A 21419-nucleotide genomic window follows, 5' to 3' on the forward strand; every position below is an offset into this window, starting at 1 on the left:
CAGGCAGGGCAAGAAGGTCAGGACCCAACTATTCTAGTGTATAGACCCTGGACTCCGGAAGACATCCGGAAAGCCACTGAGGGAATTCCCCATCCAAAAGTTAATTTTAGAAAGTTCTTAGAAGATTTGCAAGGAATGAGGCTGAGTTATAATTTAAACAGAGAAGAGGTAGAAAAAGTAGTCAGACAAATTGTGGGACCAGATTGGCACATGATTAGTGGCGACTGGAATCCCCGTGATATTGCAGTCAGGCCCCTCCCACATAGCAGCACAGAGTTAGATAACAGAGTGAAAGGTCTTACAGACCGAATCTCTAAGAAATGGAAGCCTAGGGCAGACTGGACTTGCATTAATCAATGCATCCAACAGGAAGGTGAAACTGTTGACCGATATTATGCCAGACTATTAGAATGTTTTAATAACCATTGTGGATTGCAGGTTCCTGAAGATCAGACACACGATTCCCCATATGAGCAGCAGTGAATGCATTTTTGAAAGGCAGTATTGCACCTATAAGCAGCTTTATTACAAAACACATGGTAGATCATCGTACAAGCAGGTTACAATCATTGCTTGAATATGCTAGACATGCCGAAAGGCATTTTAATAGCAAAAAGAAAAAGAAAGCCCAAGTATTTTCTGTAGAAGATGGAGCAGAAGTTTATGTAGTACAGTCTGGGAAAACAGGCAAGAGAAATGCCCAGGGGAACAAACAATCTGATCAACGATCAGAGGACTTTGAAGGGCGAAAGAAAAGGGGTGAATGTTTTAAATGCGGTAAGAAAGGACACTTGGCAAGGGATTGCAAGAAAAACAAGAAGGCAACCACGGAGGATAAGGAGGGTGAGGACTGACTATATGGTAGTCAGGAATCACTAGAAGGGGATAGCAGAGAAAGGACAAATGAGTATGTGATAGAGGGAGTAGAGAATGTGACAGAAGAAATAGAGGAAGTGCAAGAAGTCACGGATAGTGAAGGAAATGAAATATTGGATTTGGCTTTATTGAGCTTAGAGCTCTATTTAGCAGACACGAAACCAGAAGTTACACTCCTGGTAGAAGGGAGGGAAGTCAGATTCTTGTGTGACTCAGGGGCATCATGGACCCTGGTACATCCCTCCAAACTGCCAGAGAATTCAGAGTCACCTGATTACATATTAGTGAAAGCAGCTAATGGACAGCTGTATCGGGAGCCCCCCTCCCATAATATTGTGATAACTGATCCTGTTTCAGGATTGACCCAGAAAAGCAAAATTTTTGTATCTGCAAAATGCCCAGTAAACCTCTTGGGCAGAGACCTCATGCAGCTATTTGGTATAGCAGTAGTTCGGACTATGCAGGGTATGGAAGCACAGTGACAAATTGATACCTTTGCAGTGCAATCGGAGGGTAAAATGTTTTATTGGTACAGCCAGGACTTGGTTACGACTGGTCCAAGGGCAGTGACTGAGGAGTTGATGAGCGTAGCCATCAGCAAGTTCCCCTCCCTTGACACTGATAAACAGCATTTGTTGCACTGTACTCTGTATTATTGTAATACACCAGGACCTGATAAGGAATATGAGCAATAATTGTTTAGAAATCATGCAAACAGATTGGTATTACATAATCTGTACTGGGACACAGAAGGGAACAGTGTAGTCAGCTGTTCGTTGCCCCAGGAGTTCTTTGCACTTTATAAATCTAATCGATTACCACATGTTAGCTTAACTAAGGACAAGAATGTAAAATGGGTAGACTTAGGAGAAAAAGTCACGAGATGGGAAAAACAGACAGAGTTAGAACTGTCAGAACAGGGAATACAAATGCAGAAGCTGAATTGGATAACTCAGACCCACCCAGCTGTACACTTGCAGTCTAGCAAGGACAGCTGATTGGCACTCCTATTGAAGGAGGAAGAGAATGCCTTACAGAATATACCAGAAAATCTCTGGTCAACAGGAAAATCAGATGTAGGACTTATTCGTACAGCAGGACCAGTTACTATTACGCCAAAGTCAGCATTTAGACCACAAAAGAGACAGTATCCCTTGAGGAAAAGATGCAGAGGTAGGAATCAAACCTATTAACACAAATAACTGGAGGAGGGAAGGCACAATTCCCAGCGGATGTGCTGTAACCACAAATCGAATGCCTATAATCCACAAAGCTTATAAATTGCTGAAGGTCAATAAACGCTCCAAGATACTATAAGTCAATGAGTATCTTTAATAGTACAAACATGAAACACAATGCGTCGACCTAGGTTTCGTCCGACTTCTCGGACTTCTTCAGAACAATGCAACATGCAAAATCTAATACCTTATATATCCGCTTTAATTACATGAATTATTCCATTAAATCACTAATTGTAAAATTAACCAAACAAAGAACGAACAGCCTTAGAAAGACATCACAGTTAAAACACTGAAACGTTGTTTAAAAACATGGAATTTCATGAAAGTTGGTATACGTCTGTATATTATAATAATATAAATACAATATATATATGTGTTTATGATTACGTATATGTATGAAATATAAAAAATATATGTATATTAATAAACGTGTATGTACATATGTAAAAAATATATAATGTAATGCATATGTTAAAAATGCATGAAAAATATTTATATGTGTGCTATGTAAAATGCCCATGATGTGAATAACATTCACATTAAATAAATAAAATATTATCCAATATATGGAATTGTTGTACAATAGACTAAATAAATACCCATATATATAATGAGCTGCCTAAGTGTGTAATCTATGATATTTTAAAAAATACATTATTACATAAATAATATTACATACAACCCCTTAGGTCAACGCATTGTGTTTCATGTTTGTACTATTAAAGATACTCATTGACTTATAGTATCTTGGAGCGTTTATTGACCTTCAGCAATTTATAAGCTTTGTGGATTATAGGCATTCGATTTGTGGTTACAGCACATCCGCTGGGAATTGTGCCTTCCCTCCTCCAGTTATTTGTGTAGGAATCAAACCTATTATTGCAGCTTTACTTAAGGAAGGGGTGCTGGTGGAATCTCCTGATTCACCATGTAACACACCCTTATTTCCTGTTAAGAAAGCGAATGGAGAGTGGCGTATGGTCCAAGATTTACAAGCTGTAAATGACACAGTAATACCAAGGGCACCTACGGTGCCAGACCCACACACCCTGTTGAATGATTTAAAACCTCAACAGAAATATTTTTCTGTGGTAGATATCAGCAATGCGTTCTTTTCAATACCGATACACCCTGACAGCCAGCATTGGTTTGCATTCACATTTCAGGGGAAAAGGTATACATATACGCGACTACCACAGGGGTATTGTGAAAGTCCAACAATATTTTCAAAAGAAATGCCAAGCAACTTGGCGGGATTTACCCCACCAAGAGGTAGTCAGATTTTGCTTTATGTTGACGATAACCTGCTGGCGTCCCCCACCCAGCAAGACTGTAAAGAAGATACCATAGCGTTATTACAATTTTTAGCCACTGAAGGACATAAAGTAAACAAAAATAAACTGCAGCTTTGGAAAAAACAAGTTAAATACCTAGGATATGTTATATCCAAAGGAGGTAGGACATTAGATGAGGACAGAAAAATAGCGATTTTGCAAGCACCAAAACCCACTACCAAGAAGGAAATGATGTCCTTCCTGGGTACGACTAATTTTTGTCGGAGTTGGATTCCAAACTATGCCTTGGAATCTGCACTGTTGACTAACCTGATTTATAAAAAGCCTATGGCAGCACAGGATTTGATACAATGGACACCAGAAGCAGAATCTGCTTTCTGCAAACTGAAACAGTTAATAGCGTCCGCATTAGTTTTGGGATTACCAAACTATCATAAACATTTTTTCCAAACTGTAGATTGTAAGCAAGGTTATATGACATCAGTGTTAACACAGCAGCATGGGGACAAACAACGCCCTATTGCTTATTATTCATCGCAACTGGACCCAGTTGCACGGTCTTTACCTCACTGTGTACAAGCAGTAGTTGCAGCTTCAATGGCAGTACAGGCTTTGGCCTCAGTAGTGTTGTTCCACCCTCTCACATTGAGAGTGCTTCATGCAGTCGCAATTATTTTACTACAAGAAAAGGTAGTATATCTTTCCCCTGCTAGGCATCTTTCCTGTATGACTATATTGTTGAGCCAACCTCATATGACAATCGAACGATGTACGACTTTGAACCCTTCTACCTTGCTCCCAACCCCTGCAGATGGCACACCACACAGCTGCCTGCAGGTGACTAAGCAAAAGACACTGCCTAGAAAAGATCTTACAGATGTTCCCTTGGATGATGCCGAGGTGACATACTACATGGACGGCTCATGAAAAAGGGGTCCTGCAGGACAGAACCTAGTAGAATATGCAGTAGTTTCTGACACAGACATTATAGAAGCGAAATCTTTACCACATAGTTTATCTGCACAGGCAGCAGAATTGATTGCCTTGACATGGGCATGTACCTTAGCAAAGGGTAAATGTGTAAACATTTTTACTGACAGCCAGTATGCTTTTTCTACTGTACACATTTTTGCGCAACAGTGGAAAAATCGAGGAATGATAACATCTACTGGCAAACCAATCAATCATGCACAGTTTATTTTAGATCTTTTAGAATCTATTCAGTTACCTCCAAAAGTAGCTATTTGTAAATGCACAGCTCATACCAAGCAACAGGACAGGATTTCAAAAGATAATGTGAGAGCTGATACAGCTGCAAAGCAGGCAGCTTCAGAAGTATCTCTTTTGAATGAGGAACTACAACCCTCTGAGATTTTAGACTTAGAAATGTTGAAGACAATGCAAACACTTACTACGTAAACTGAAAAACAAAGATGGGTAAAACGAGGAGCAATTCTCGAAAAGGGGCTGTACATCTCTAAAGAAGGGAAACCAATATTGCCGTCTAATTTGTTTAGATATGCAGCTTTGTTGAGCCATGGGCAGTGCCATGTCTCAACAGGGGGGATGGTACAGCTGGTGAACCAAGTGTTCACGACGTATGGATTTACAAACTACTCTAAAAAATGTTGTTCTTTATGCCAAATCTGTAATAAAAATCATGCACAAGGGGCGTTAAAGCCCAAGCAAGGGAGTTTCCCTACACCACCGTATCCGTTTCATGCTATTTGTATGGATTTCATAGAGTTGAATAAATGTGAAAATAAGAAGTATTGTCTTGTCATTGTAGATATGTTTTCCAGATGGGTGGAAGCCTTTCCGACTAAAAATCCAGATGCTACGACTGTGGCCAAAGTGCTTGTTAAAGAAATTATCCCTAGATTCGGCATTCCGGAAAGGATCTACAGTGACAATGGCACACACTTCGTGAATCAGACCATACAGCAGTTAAGTAAACATTTTTTTATTTCTCTAAAAAATCATTGTGCGCATCACCCACAATCAGCAGGGCTAGTAGAGAGGCATAATGGGATTTTAAAGAGTAAGCTAAGAAAATTAATAACAGAAACACAGAGAAACTGGGTGTACTGTCTGCTCCTGGCACTGTTGAGCATGAGAACTGTTCCGAATGCAAAAGGATTGACTCCTTTTTAAAAGCTCTTTGGAAGGGCTTACTATATACCTCAGTGGAAATCTCTCATGCTCGCAGACCAAGAAGCTGACAGTACATTAGCAGAGTATATGTGTAATTTGTTAAATTCTAAACATTTGTTGCAAGTTAAATTCTGTTTCAGATAAAGAATGAACCAGACCGTCAGAAGTGGCAGTGCCCCCTGGACCATGGATCTGGCTGAAGATAGTTAAGAGGAAAACTTGGGCGTCTCCGAAGTGGGAAGGTCCATATCAAGTGCTTTTGTCAACACCCACTGCAGTCAAAATTGTGGAGCGTGCCTCCTGGATCCACTTGACGCACTGTAAATTAGTTAAAAACTTTGAACTGGACAAAAATCTTGTTACATGCCAAGAGCAAAAATGATAAGAGTCCAGAAGAAACAGGAATGCAGAACAACCCTTTCCTCAGAAGTATTGCATAATCATTCTGTTAACTGTATTACTGACAATAATCATTTTTGTTTTGGCCTTTTCTTTTCCCAGCCATGCAGTCTGAACTGAATAAACGTGAAGCGTTACTCATAAACTGACATCCAAACTTTAACACTTACCAGGCAATTAAATATGTGTATGCTGAGACTTTCAGTGTTTCGAATTGCTGGATTTGCACAGCTTTGCCAACAGCATACAGGGGTTATTAATGACTACAGTCCCCCTAAGGGTCAATGAGACCTGGGAGAACTTGATTTATGATACCTTAACCATTACAGCACAAGATAAAATAGCATTGCACTTGTCTGTTCCACAAAAGGGAACTGTGTGTTTTTATATAAATGATACTGTTCAGGTGGGTTGGAGCAATTGCAATGTGATTGTTCCTTATAGATGTTACACTAAAGGTAACAAAGTAGATCTTTATTGTAATACAAACTATGATTCATTTCTTGGATTGATGCACAAAACACTTGAAGTAAAACATAATTCTGTTCTTTATAAACAGCTGTCTACAATTGATAGAAAAATGTTTCATGCAGGGTGAGTGTATATTCATAGCAAGGTTACTACTAAAGTAGAGGACTGTTATTTTGTGTGTGGCAGAAAGGCATACAAATGGTTACATGAGAATTGGTCTGGCAGTTGTTTTTTGGGTTACCTGGTTCCAGCCATACGACACACTGCAGTTTTGCCTCATGGAAAAATTCAAAATGTCCGAGAAGTCGTCAAGAAACCTGTAAATCCAGTGGGAAAAATCAATGTGCGTTGGAAAGACCATCACTCTCTAGGCAAAGGACTGACACACATGGACTTGAGTGATAGCATTATATCGTGGGCAGGCATACTACCAGCATATGGAGCAGTGAAATCGATTTGGGAGCTGAAAAAACTGTCAAAACTTCTCGAAGTAATGAGCAACGCAACTTTTTCTGCTCTCAAATTGGTGACTGATGAACTGAATGCTATAAGAACTGTAGTGCTCCAAAACTGCATGGCTCTCGACTTCACCCTAGCAGCGAGAGGTGGTATGTGCGCTTTAATCCAAGAAGAATGCTGTTCGTATATTCCTGACCATAAACACGAGATAGACAATCATCTTGTGGTAATTCAGCAAGTGTCGGCCATGACCAAACCAGGCCCAAACCCACTGATGTACTTTTTCCAGAAATGGTTTGGGGGGTGGGGTACCATCCTAATGAACATCCCATTTGTGTAGGTATGCTCCTACTGGGAGTATGTGTTTGTTGTGATATCCCCTGCATGAAAAGACTGATTAAAGACTTTACAGACATGTCAGTTTCTGAAACCTTATATCAAAGTACTGAGTTTGAAGAACTGTTAAAAGACTAAAAAGCTTTCATAAGTTTAAACTGAATGACTCTCTTAACTGCAAATCCTGAGTGGAAGAGGTTAGGAGAAGAAAACAAACTGTTTATGCTTATTTTGAAAGTAGAATAAAAGTATTAATAAGGGGGAAATGTTAGAAAAATATGTATTAATGTGTGTATTAGCAATATGCTTAGTGCATTTAGAGCTTGAAAAGGGTTAACACATTTATTCTATTTCATACTGCATAAATCTGGACAAACTGCAGTTGCTTTCTGACCTTGTACTGTTAGCTAAAATCTTGCTTGTGCCTTGGAAATTTACTGAGAAGCAGGTGATTTCTGCTTGCGTTAGGAAAATAATGAATAGAACAATACTACTTGTATGAAACTTAGACAAGAAGTTCCGCTGTGCCATGAGAAATACACAACTGTAGAAGTTACAGATAATTAGTACAAAGCCTGCTTGAAAATATGAACTGCAATCAGCATTTGCTTGTATCTGTATTAGAAAAGTACCTTGAAAAGTAACACTGTACAATAGATGCTTGTAAATGGATTAATAGTCACCAAGGCCAGGTTGTTTTTCTGAAAAGTTTCTCACAAATCTAGTCATGTCAGCAGAAAATCTGAAGTAACATCTGCTGTAGAACAGTGCTAAAAGTTGCGCTTGATTACGTAAGCTTAGAAGGCCATGTCTTGTAAAATAGTATAAGAATGAACATACTTCCTGTTAGTAGTTAGGCAAATCCTTGTATTTGCATGTTTTTGTCTCCTTGCTGCAAGTAAATTAAAGTGCCTTAACGGAACCTTACGTGTATTGGTCTTTGAAGTTTTTTCCTTTGACATTACCTTGCTAGTTTTCTTTCCTCATGGTGTTGCATAGCTAGTATTTATTTTATAGCATGCACAAAGAAGTGTATTACTACTTTAAATAGTGATGTGAGGTAACACATATGCCACATTATTAGGTTTAGTAGCCATAGTATACCTTGCAACATTAACATTAAACATTGCATGTGTAGTTTAGATTAAAATAAAGAAAGCTAGATCACATGTATTATGACACATAAAAGTGAACTATCCCTAATGCAGATTCAAGCCCTGCACCACCTGGGCTATTAGTCAGGACAAACTTCATTAATACATATAGTCATTCAAGAAGTTAAAACACATTTATAATATTCTGCATTCATTAATGTTCAATGTGCTAAGTAAGGTGCACCATCACCAGTCTCATTTGCACAAGTAACTGTCAAGTCTTAGTGCAGGTGAAATTAAATTTTGAGTTTTTGTCATAGGGTGTGAGCTGTCATTCAGTAAGGGGCATTGATTCTGGCAGTAATGAGCAATGGCAGCTATTGTGCAAATAGAAAAACAAAATGATAACATTCAGAGAAATGAATTTTTAACTTTGGATTTTTACAAATAAAATATTTATAGTAATGATTCCTACTTTCATGTAGATGAAATCTTCCCAAGATTTGAAAACTTCTCCCAAGCCAGTACAATGAAACATTGACATCAGGAACATATTGCATCACATGAACAGTTACATTTAAAAGGAGAAAGTCAAGCGCATGTGATGAGGATAGAAATAATTTGTCTGCAAGGTAGGAGTTACTGATAGCAATTGTTGTTGTCCATTACATCATTGCATTGTTTTTATACAAGGAATGTCTTGTAAGTTGTCATAAGTATAAAGATTTCTTACAGTGTATATATGCTATAGTTTCTGCCACATTGTTGTTCATAGGTTCATAGGTTCATAGGTTGCTACTAGGCTATCGGCCCTACGGCCTATGCAAGCCTAGCCATAACAATTCCCTGGATATTTCTTCCCACAATATTTACTTCTCCAGGCCCCTGTCTAGCAGGGAGACTGACATGATCCCCGGGGTGAATTTCCTATCTCCCATCCAATCATCAAGGTTCCTTTTGAAGAGGGCCAATGAGGCGCTATGCTTGATATGTATGGGCAGTCTATTCTAGAGTATGGGGAGTCTCTGGGTCAGGAACCTATCCCTCCAGCATGTTTTGTTCATTGTGATGACAAGGTTTAGATCCCTGGAGCATGTGGCTCCGAGGGATTGGGATTTCTTTAAGTGGAGCATGTCCAACAGCTCAGGGTCTGACATGGCCTTGTATGTTAAGCAGAGATCGCCTCTGAGTAGGCGATATGCCACAGAGTATAGCTGGAGTTTTTTTAGACAGTCAGTATATGGCATCTGCTTTAGGCCTGTGATTCTTTTAGTGAGGTATTTCTGTGGCCTTTCAAGCTGTTGCAGATGTCTTGTGAGGTACATACCAAACGGGGCATTATACTCTATAATGGGTCTAATGAGGGATGAGTACAGTGGGACAATGACCTCTTTTTTCTGGATAAAAAGCCCTTAGTGATGAGGTGTGCCACATAGAAGGATTTCCTGACTGTTGTGGCAATGTGGTTATCCAAAGTGAGACCACTGTCCACCTGTGTCCCTAAGTCTCTCATCACACTTTCGATGTTTAGTGTCCTGCCACCTATGTGGTAATTCATGGTACATGTTTTTTTCCAAAGGGGATAACTATGCATTTCTTGGCATTAAGCTTGAGCCCATGGCTCTGGCACCAGGCATCTGTTTCTGTAAGGCCCTTTTGTAGAATATCCACATCATTTGGGGATTCAATAATGGCTCCCAGTTTGCAGTCATCTGCAAACTTTGTTAGCCAGAGTCCCTTTGTGTTGGCCTGTACTTCAGAGAAGTAGATGCCAAACAAGAGTGGTCCCAGGACTGAACCCTGAGGTACTCCATTTGTCACTTGTCTGGAGCGGGATTTGGAGTCGGCTACTTTTACTGTTTGGGTTCTGTCAGTAAGCCAGTTAGCAACCCATCGAGTGACATAGGGATTTATGCCCAGCTTAGTTAGTTTATCTATGATTCCAGAGTGGGGGATGGTGTCAAAGGCCTTGGTGAGGTCCAGATAGGCTGTGAGGACTGCCTTACCCTCGTCCACAGCTCTGGAGACTGATTCGAAGAAGTCAATCAGATTCAGGAGACAAGATCGGCCCTTCACAAACCCAAACTGGGTGGGGTCCAGTGTTTGAAGGTTGCCAATGTCTTTGTTTATAAGTTCCATGATAATGCGTTCCATGCCCTTGCAAATCAGGCTTGTCAGACTGATAGGATGGTAGTTCCCGGGATCCAAGGTGGATCCTCCCTTGTGGAGCAGGATAACTGTAGCTGTGCGCCACTTAGTGGGCATGAAGCCTAAGGTGAGGCTATGATTAAACATGACACTTAGGTGAGGTGCCAGTTCATTTTGTAGTTCATGTAGTACACAGCCTGGGATGTCATCTGGTCCCATGGATGCTGTATTCTTAGCTTTGGAGAGTGCGGTTTCTACTTGTGTGGCCGTGATTATCGGAATTTGGCAATCTTTTGGTATTGAGATGGGCCCTTTAGGGGGTGAGAGTGGGGTGAAGTTGGCACTAAATCGATCTGCCAGGATGTTGGCAATATCCTTGGGATTGGTATATTTAATGCCATTCTGTTGTAACTCAGAGCAGATCTGAGCATTGCCATTTAGATTCTTGACATAACTATAGAATGCCTTGTAGCTGTCTTTGGAATCTTTGGCAATTTTATTTTCGTAACTAGCTTTTGAGGATTTTATGAGGGATTTCAGCTTCTTACTGAGGCTGGTGAGGGAGTTTTTTGCATCCTGGGATTTTCCTCTTTTTTGCAACAGTTACTTACTTCTGTTGTATAGTTTGTTTATAGCAGGGGATCACCAGATTGGCTTCCTTTTTTTGGAGAAGAGCATCTTGGTTCTATTTGGGATGGCACAATTCATGCATGAGTGGATGTGCTCATGCAGTGCCTTAGTGTAGGATTCTGCAGTCGAACTTCCAGATCCCGTCTGCGTGGGTATTGTGAAGTTTGTCACTTCTGACTTCAGTAGCTTGAAGTTGGCTTTGGAGAAGTTTTTTAAGGAGGTTTCCTTACTGGGGTGGGGTGGGATGTGGATGTCAATGGTGATTTGCTTATGGTCAGACCTGACCAATGAGGGGGTGACCACTGGTGTGGAGCATCTATCTCCCATGTTGGTAATGACCAGGTCTAGGATATTGGAGCCCCTGGTGGGACAATTGATTAGTTGATCCAGGGCGTTGGAATTTATGAATTCCAAGAACCATTGGGAAAAGGAGTTGGTACCCGAGTAGTTTTCCCAATTAATGGCAGGGTAGTTGAAATCACCTAGTATTAGGGTGTTTGATTGTATCTTAATATTTTCCAGTATGTTTAGAAAGGTGTAGTGAGAATCTTGGGGCATGGTTGGGGATCTGTAGCAAGCTACAATTTGGATTGCAGTCTTACCTATTGTTAGTTGCACCTGGAGAATTTCAGATGCATTTTCTTGGGCAACTAGCCTGGAGGTGTGAATATCCTTGGTGAATATGGACACTCCTCCACCTTTAGTGTTTCGGTCCTGGTTTTGTGGCCGAAAAGTGTGGTAAGAATTGTAGCCTGGTATTGCAGGGGTGCTCTCTGGAGCCTTGAACCAGGTATCAGTTACTGCACAGATATCGATGTTCTCCATTTTTAGGAGTGCCTCGAGAGAGTGCATTTTGAGGTTTAGACTTCTAGCATTGAGTAGCATTATCTTCAGATTTTGCCTGCTTCTATCTGTTACGGTGGTGGTTTTATCCTTTCCTAAAAAAGGCACTATAGGGGTGGCAAGAGCTTTAGCTAGTAACCTGAATCCCAGGGGTGACAGGTGCAGACCATCTCTGGCAAAGCATCATGGTTTGTCGATCGTGTCATCCCAGGCAGACAAATACTGGATCCCCTTTGAATGACACCAGACGCTTAGCCAATTGTTGAAGTCAATCATTTTGTCCTTATACTGTGCTATCATTCTTGGCGAAGGCAGGATGCTACTCAGTGCTAGGGTCATACCTGCCTGGGTCACATGATCCAAGAGCTCTTCCATATCTCTTTTCATGTAGTCCAGGGAGGTACATCTCAAGTCATTCACTCCAGCATGGACAAAGAGTCATATTTGTACTTGTTGTGGAGTGACTTGAGTGCATGCGTTATGTGGCGGATCCTGGCACCCGATAAGCAGCTGACTGTAATTTTCTCCTTGCTCAGACTGGTGAGTGGGATATCAGTGTGCCTGACTATAGAGTCACCTATGACTAAAGTGTTGGGTACATTGTCCTGCCTTAGGGGCTCTTGTTGTGTGGCTCACTTGTGTTGTGAGCTATGTGTCATTTTGGTTGTGACTGGTGTTTGTTTGCGTTTCAGCTTCGGAGGTCCTTATTGCTTGGGCAGGTTAATGTTAAGGGCCTCCGCATATGTGGGTTTAGTGTTGCTATGTGTGGGTGTTGATGGTGTGGGTTTTGAAGGGCTATGAGTTGCTTGAGGTGTGATGCAGGTGTTAACCTTCTCCTCTTGACTGTCTAGCACAATCTTGGCTGGTGAGAGCTTTGCCTCCAGTTTGGCTATGTAAGTGCATCTCTCGCAGGTTGTAGTGTTGGGTAGTAGGAGGAGAGGATTGTCTGTGTACATGAGGCAGTTGCCGCATTGCCCCAGTATGCCCAGATTCACCAGGTGGACAGGAGAAATCACCGGAAGCTGACCCTTGGACATGCCTCTTTAGGTGCTTTTATGTAAAGTTTAAGAGCTGTTTTCCCTTACCTTTGCAAGGTACTTTGCAATTACAGGCTGTTTAGTGCCTATGATTAATTTCTCCTTATTGACAAGGAGAGCTGAGTGCTTGTATCTGTTTCAGGCTTCCTAGTGCTTTCCTGCAGGTTCTAGAGCAAGTGCTAGTCACAGGGGTTCAGATTTTAGTGCTACTATTGAGAAACCAGCTAGTTTTAAGGGAAAATTTGAAGAGCACACTTTCTGGCACCTGGAATATTTTAACTGTAGCCTTGCAGTGCTGCACGATGTGAAAAATATGCAAACACACGCGTTTTTAAGCCAGTAATCTTTGTTTTATGTGTGAGATTCATGCATAGGCAGTTCATATTTTATAAAATGTTGACATATATGTGCATCAGGGTTCCATCCTAAGTAAATGAATATAACTTATTTCTAAGATACTTTGTCTGATTTAACCTCCCAAAGTGTACTTATAATTAGCAGATATCCTTAAAATATCATTGACTAAGCAGTACTGAAAGTGAAACACACTTGCAAGGAATTATCTGACCAAAACTAATTTAATTCCTGCTATTGTACTGCTCATGCATGTGCATGCTATTCTGAAGGTACCAATACCATGTTTACCTCTATGCCACTTTGAGTAGATTGAGTGATTCAGAAATGATAATGAATTGAGAGCTTATTAACATATTCCACATGCCCAGAGCAGTTTATCTACACCATATTAGCAAAATGTGCAGCAACCAAAGTTCCATCATATTAGGGAAGACTGCCTTGTTTCTCATGTCCTGCCAAACAAAATAATAACAACAGTTTTGATTATGACTCCACAGGCTGTTGGAGATGTTTTAAGGTACATATTGTTAGCAGAAATACTTGATTTTTTTTAGTACATTGACAAATCATTATAATGAGGCTGTTTATCTGCACTGTTTCAATGATTCTGTTGAAGTCATCTGACATTTATTACTTGAGGGTCAGGTAACACAGACATTTGTGTGCACAGAATTCTGTAGTATTTTATGAAATGCTTAATTGTTACCTTGTCACTGACTTGAACAGAGCAAATTATGAATGTTTTTGTTAGATTGATCACTATTTGTCTGCATCTGATATGTTTTATGCTTAGTAGGTATATATTCTTGCCCATGCTATTGTTTGTTTCCTTCTGCAGTTTATACATTTTGTGAGGGGGAATATTACAGTGTTAGCATTGTTGCTGACATTGTTTTACTTCTCTGATGTTACTCACTGACTGCATACTCATATTATATTGCTCCATAAATATAACTGACTGTACCAACCCCCCTCCCATGTGTGTTATGGATATATCAGGTATTGTAATTTATCTGTGGGTATCAGTTTTAATTACTACTTACTTCTAGTTATGTGTTGCACTATTTCTTCAAGACAGGTCATTCATATACATTTGCTACTGCTCCTGAGAATGCCCTAGCCTGTTGCAGATATAGGTTTGCAGTGGCTTGGCAACCCCTAACGTTTTAAAGTTTTCCTTTGGCTATATTCCAGTGTACACTGCAATTCAGGGCTAAAACAAGCTTGTCACATCTGAGTATATGGTCATTAGCACATTCTGCTGCTGACCTTTATTTTGAAGTCTGCAAAGATGTGTACTGCTGTTTCTTGAATTGCAAACTGCTCAGTTGTCCCTGCTTATAATGCACAGGAGCTTAGAGTGACACTCAGGCATTCATGAATCCTAGCCATTGTGTATCAAAGTTTTCTTAGATACTTTGTAAATGCAGATGTGTGAAAAATATTGAGATATAAAACTGCGTCCAGCAACATCTTACATGTTAAATGCATTTTACTGTAGTTCTTGCATGAAGAGTGACATCCACATCATTGTTGGTTTAGTTAGTGCTATGCTATTTATTAATTTGAATTGTGATAATGTGAGAGAGAGGGAAATCTTTTAATATCTCATTCTGGTTTAAGGGATACCTAAGATTTATAAATTGTTCACAATAGAAAATAAAAAATAATAATGTTTTAGTACCATAAAGATGAAAGTGTTTGAACTGATAGCGAAACACCATTTTTAACAAACAAATTTAATTAATTAGCATCGACAAAATATGTCTACCATTTTTTTAATCTGGAAAATGTCTTCAGTGTCTGATTTATAACATGGTGTCATGGAAATTAAGGATATATATTGACAGTAAAATGCCATGTATCCTACACCCTCAGTTTTGTGATAGTAATAGTCTAGTGCTTCTATCTTCCTTACAAGTTTTGGGGAGCTGACCTCTTTAGTATTTTGCCTACTTGAACACCTTAGTCATGATTGTTTCCAGCACTTGTCAGTTGTAGCTCTTTTTCCTATCCATCACTATGCAGACAAAGAGCAACATCCTTGTATCAGTTCAACTCTGTTATTTTTCATCTGGTGCTGCTTATATCATTTTTAAATGAGTCATTCCATTTTACTAGAGACTGCAATTTGCACATATTGATTTAACATGACAATTTCATAGTTCTGCCTGTAATTTCTATACTCATTAGTGACTCCATCAAATAAAACTACGTACCAGAACTTTGAAAACTTCCTTGCCTTTTTCTTATATGCTATACTATCTTTACTATGCTACAATGTTAATCTTTCACCGTTCTTCAAATCTAATATCTTTTTCATCACAAAAGTAATCTGTTTTTATTCTCCACCTGTATAACAATAGCTGCTCATTGTACCTTAAGTATACTGTATTCTTCCCTCCAATACTCACCTGCTGCTGATCACCATAATCTGCTTTATTTTATGCCACTATCTTTTATTGCTATGTATATTCTAACACTATTGGTATACTTCCTTACTTTATATGCTACTTTCATTACTTTTCAAATTTGTTTGTGTAATGCATGTGTATTAGTGTAACCTTCCTAATGTATTTCATTGTTACAGTTGCAGGTATTTGCGTCTTTTTGTCTCTACTGGGGCTTTCATTCCTTGCCCATCCATTGAAAAGGGACCTTGCTGCCCAGTCAGCCTAACCTGGTAAATAAATGCAAAATATAAATAAATAAATAATTAAATACATACATACATACATACATACATACATACATACATACATACATAATATAAATAGTGAGAACTTTGAGAAGCTGGACCATTAAGTACAATTTATGAAAAAATACTACACTGCATTTCTAAAGACCTTTGAAAGGTCAGAGTAAAGTAAATATATGCATGATACAAACTTGATAAACAAAAACAACATTCACAATTATTTACTACTTTGCACACAAATTGTACAAAACATTTTTATATACAAAAGTCTACCTGATTTAGTGTATCAGGAATAATAGTAGCTTTTATGACTGGCGCAGTCCCCCCCAAGAATCCAAGCTATTAGGTACCTCTTCAATATAAGCTGCTCAAAGTGCCAGAAAAGTTATTACTTTGCTTTTGATGATTTGCTTAAAAAGATCTCCAAATATGCAGGAAATAAAACATTAACATAATTCATAATTAACTACTGTTTGTATAAAATGGTATGAATAGCAGATCTGATGCTGTCACTTTTCATTCTATCCTCAACTTATGGTTCTGATCCAATCCCTTGGAGCCAACTCAGTCATTACAATAGTTTGTGGCAACCAAAAATCCCTGGAGCTTCTTCCTTACCCATAATGCACCCTTCTTAAGTACCTCAGATCTCGTTTGTCGCTATTTGCATTAGATATGGTGACCAGTTGCTCTTGAGCAGATAAGTGAACTTTAACACATTTTTCCCTTGAATCTTTTAAACTAGTAGTATAAAGTTATCCTTTTTTCTCATTACGTAGCGAATCTCTCTCTCCCTTGCCTAGCGACTTCTTTAGCTTTTTATTTTTGTTTCATTTTTATCCCTTCCTTTTCCGTACAAAAGTACCTCTGAATGCTATTGTTAGCATTCTCCCCTTTACACTTTGTGGAATCTTTCTTACCATTGTTGGTATTCCCCGTTTCCCTTTGCCTTTTCTCTAAAAAAACAAAAACAAAAAAAAACAAAAAAAACCAAAAAAACTTCTACTGTTAAAATTATTTCTCTCTCTTTTGTTGATAGTTACAGGCTGGCAGAGAAAGAAAAGGCTATACTTAAAAAGTGTAAAAGCAAAATTCCATACTGGGATTCCCATACACTTTGTGTTTATTGTTTGTGACCCCTCCTTCTCCAGGAAGATTGTTCAGTCTGCCATGCGTTCAACCATAGGGCTCTGGCTGAACACAAAAACAATGATTCTTAAGGGTTTATTGCCTTCAGCTTTCAGTGAGGCACTATCTGGAGCTACTACCCTAGAAAAAACAAAAAAGAGCAAGTCAGAATCTTCAAGCCCTTCCTTTTCTTATTCTAAGGCTTCTGAAAAATCAAAGAAAAGGCTTATCTTGGTTCCGACTTCTCCATCGGATCCAACAATTAAGAGACCTAGACTTTCAGATTCATCTGCTTCTTCAGACATGAAAGTTCAAACAAGACACTCTATGGATTCATTCTACTTCTTCGGATCCATCTTCAGATAAGACAAAGGATTCCTCGGATCTGACGTTCTTGGATCTGACAAAGAAATCAAAGGGTATGACTACAAGCCTACCTGCTTTACTCAGGATGCAATATTTGCCATCATTGGATTCAGTTCCATTTAGAGTTCCTTCTTCCTTTTTGGAGAGACCAAAGTCACCCTCCGTTATGTCCACTTATGTCCACTCATTCTTCTAGGAGTTTGAAGATGATGTGGAGAGATTGGTGAGAAAAATTCTCTGGGCTCAGGGTAGGCCAGGAATTTCCTCAGCTCCTACCCCTTTGGTCAGGAGTTCCAGGCATCTAATACCCCTCCTTTACTTCCTCCTCTAACTTCATTCAAAGCTTCAGAGTTCTTGGATCTGAGCCACCTGGCTCCATCTGCATCATATCTGAAGATTCTCCTATCCTTAGATCTGGTGTCTGTTCTGAGTTCTTTGGTTCAGTTGGAGCCAGAGATCTCTCTCTGAGCTGTAGCTGCCTTGCCAGCTCTGAGGTGCTGGAGTTGAATCCAAAATTTTTGGAGCCATCTCTGTGCCTTGGGGCTTTGGCTCTGATTAGCTTGGCTCTGGGTTTTGCCTCAGGAGGATTATCCTCAGAGCATGGAGGGACTAGGTTCCATAGACTTACCCTCTCGAATCTGGAGTCCTGTCCCTCTCAGAGGAGATCAGCTTTTGAGGTTTTGCAGAGAGGCATGTCTGTTTCAACAGCTCAGATGGTTCCCACCCTCTTGGATCCTCAGCCCCCAACCTTGTAATCTCTGCATACAGAGTCTCAACCCTTTTTCCCCCAGGGACAGCCAGTACTGAACCCAAGGCTTCCTAGCAGGGTATCCCCTCTTCTGCTGAGACCTCCCCAGAGCATCCCACTGAGGTGGGTCCCTAAGAAGTTGTTGTGTAAGAGGAAGCACTTAGATTCCCTGGAGAAATCCATCACTGAAGACACAGACTTCAATGAGGGCAAAGGGTCCCCAAGGTCGCCTCCTGATGATGTCTCCTTTGGAGGCATCCTAAAGATCTTAAAACAGATAGGTGACTGGAAGACCAATAATACTTTGTTTGAGAAGTTTGTGCACCTGGAGGCTTTTGGTACCCACCCGTATTCCTCCTGAGTAACTCCGCCACCAAAGAGTTCATTGAATTGATCTCTTGGCAGGCATGGAGGGTCCCCAACACCATTGAACCAATTCCCTGGAGACCAAACAAAATTATTACTGCTCCTGATGTCAAGCAATTTTGGACTAAAGGTATGCCTGGGGATGCCATGGTCATGGTGGCAGCCACAAAAAAGTAACCAGCCGAGGACAGTTCCTCTATTTATCCCCCCCAACAAGGAGTCTCAGGCAATGGATAGGTTTGGGAAGCATGTCTATGCTTCAGAAACCTTCTCCTTACAGTCCCCTGAACTACCTGGCACATTTCACTAGGTTACAGAGGGATCTGATTAAAGAGCTTTCAGATACCCTCTCAGGATCTGTGTCTGAGAAAGAACAGGCCTCTGTTACTTCTCAGTTGACTACTCTCCAGTCTATTTCTAATTCTTCCATGAGGCTTATTTCTCATGCAGCCGAAGGAATGAGTAGAGCAGCGGGTTAAGGCACTTCCATCATGAGGCATGTCTGGATGCATTTGTGTGCCTTTTTGGAGGCTTTCAAGTCTACCTACATCAGTTCTCCTTTTGATGGCACATTCTTATTTGCCCCTAAGGTAAAATACACATTGTCCAGGTATGAGAAAGATGGGAAGACCCTTTCTGCTGTGGGCATATATTTCTCCACTCCTCAGACATCCTTCTCAAGGAATCAATGAAGCAGTAGAAAAATGTGGTTCAGAAAATCCCAAGGTTGTTTTCAAGACACACATGGAAATAGTTCCCCAGGGGTGGGGGGGGGACTACAATGGTGGACAGCACCCTAATGGCAGATGAGGCCCACAAAACCAAGGGTCCAGAGATACTTTTTTTAGAAGACACTATTAGCACTCCTCTGGAGGCAATCAGGGTCAACTTTCCCTGCACTGGAGATCCTGGATAAAGAAAACATCAGACACCTGGGTGAAGAGGATCATTTCCAGAGGTTATATTATACCATTTTCCCTTGCCCCCTCCCATTGCAGGAAAATCTCTGATGTTCCACCCAGTCAGAGGAAACTGGCAGCTATTCCAATACAAAAGTTGTTAGAAAAACGAGTCCTCCAAGAGGTCTCAACAGACCAGAGAGAATCCAGAACTTACTCAAGATTCTTTTTAGTGCCAAAGAAAATGGGAATGGGGACCAGTCTTGGATGTCAGCAACTTGAACAAGTCAGTTTGATGCAACAAGTTCCGGATGGTCACTGTTCAGTCCATTATTCCTTTTTTGGAAAAGGACAATTGGATGTTTTTGATAGACCTCCAGGATGCATATTATCACATAAAGATGAGCAAGTACTCCAGTAGATACCTGCATTTCTGGCTGGGAGACAGTCATTAACAGTTCAGAGTTCTGTCTTTTGGTCTCACCACAGCCCCCAGGGTGTTTAACAAGTGCATGGCAGTAGTAGCAGCTCACTTGAGACTGCATGGATTCTGGGTGTTTCCGTATTTGGACAACTGACAAGGCATCAACTATTGGAGGCAAGAGACTACATTCTCCAGACATGTCCACATCTGGGGATATCCATAAACTACAAGTAATCCTTTCTAGAGCCAACTCAAAGTTTAAACTTCATAGGTGCTATTCTAAACACAAAAGAAACAATAGCCTCACTCCCTCATTCAAGAGTGGAAACAATCAGACCCCAAGTCATGAAAATAACCTGCAGCAACAAGATCCCGATATGGCTGGTTCTTTAGACTCTAGGGTCCATGGCAACAGCAATAATGCTAGTCCCATTGGCCAGATTTCACATGAGAATTCTGCAGTAGCTGCTATTAGTGCAATGGTCTATCCTTCATCACCTAATGCAACTCAGATAAGAATCACTGATATATGCAAAAAAGATCTAAGATGGTGAAGTCACTCCGATCAAATTCTACAAGGTCATCCATTTATTCTCCCCCAGCCCAAGGCCACAGTGACCACAGATGCTTCCCAGCTAGGGTGTGTGGGGGGGGGCATTTTTTGGGGAAAACAGTCTAAGGCACTTGGTCCCCTGCAGAGTTCAGCTAGCATATCAACGTCCTAGATATGAGAGCAGTGCTTTTAGCATTACAGGCTTTCCCGGATTCTCTCCCCTTGGAGACAATTGCATTTAAAACAGACATGTCAGTAGTCTGTTACATCAATAAACAAGGGGGAACCAGGTCCTACCCCCTATTTCAAAATGCTCTCAGAGTGTGGCATTGGGTGATCTCATCCAACTGCTTTCTCATAGCAACGCATATTCTGGGGAAGTCCAATATGATAGCAGACAAACTGAGCAGGTATATTCTTCTGCCTTATGAATGGGCCCTCAATCAAAATGTGATGAAAAGGATATTCTGTCAGGGGTCAGCCTTGCTGTGATCTTTTCACCTCTCCTCTAAACAACAAATGCCGAAGGTACATTGCCATGATCTCCTCTCGTGGGAGTCACAGAGAAATGTTCTCCTTCACAATTGGCCCTCCAGTCTCCTTTATGCCTTTCCCCATTCTCCAATAATCATAAAGTTTCTGCAGAAAGTGGCCAGGTTAAAGGGTCAAGTTGAAGAGTCATGTAATCCTCATTGCACCATATTGGCCTCAACAGATTTCGTTCCCCTTCCTTTGGCATCACTTACTTTACCAACCATGGATTATGGATGCAACTCCAGACCTCCTGTCTCACCCAATGGGCACAATTCCCTCAGACATACCCAGTCTCAGGCTGACTGCCTGGCTTTTCCAATTCCATTAATAGCCAGACAACCTATGCTCTCATCTCCAGTCCAG

The sequence above is a fragment of the Protopterus annectens genome, chromosome 9.part0 (genome assembly GCF_019279795.1).
Source record: "Protopterus annectens isolate FY-2018-M chromosome 9.part0, PAN1.0, whole genome shotgun sequence".
Taxonomy (NCBI): Eukaryota; Metazoa; Chordata; order Ceratodontiformes; family Protopteridae; genus Protopterus; species Protopterus annectens.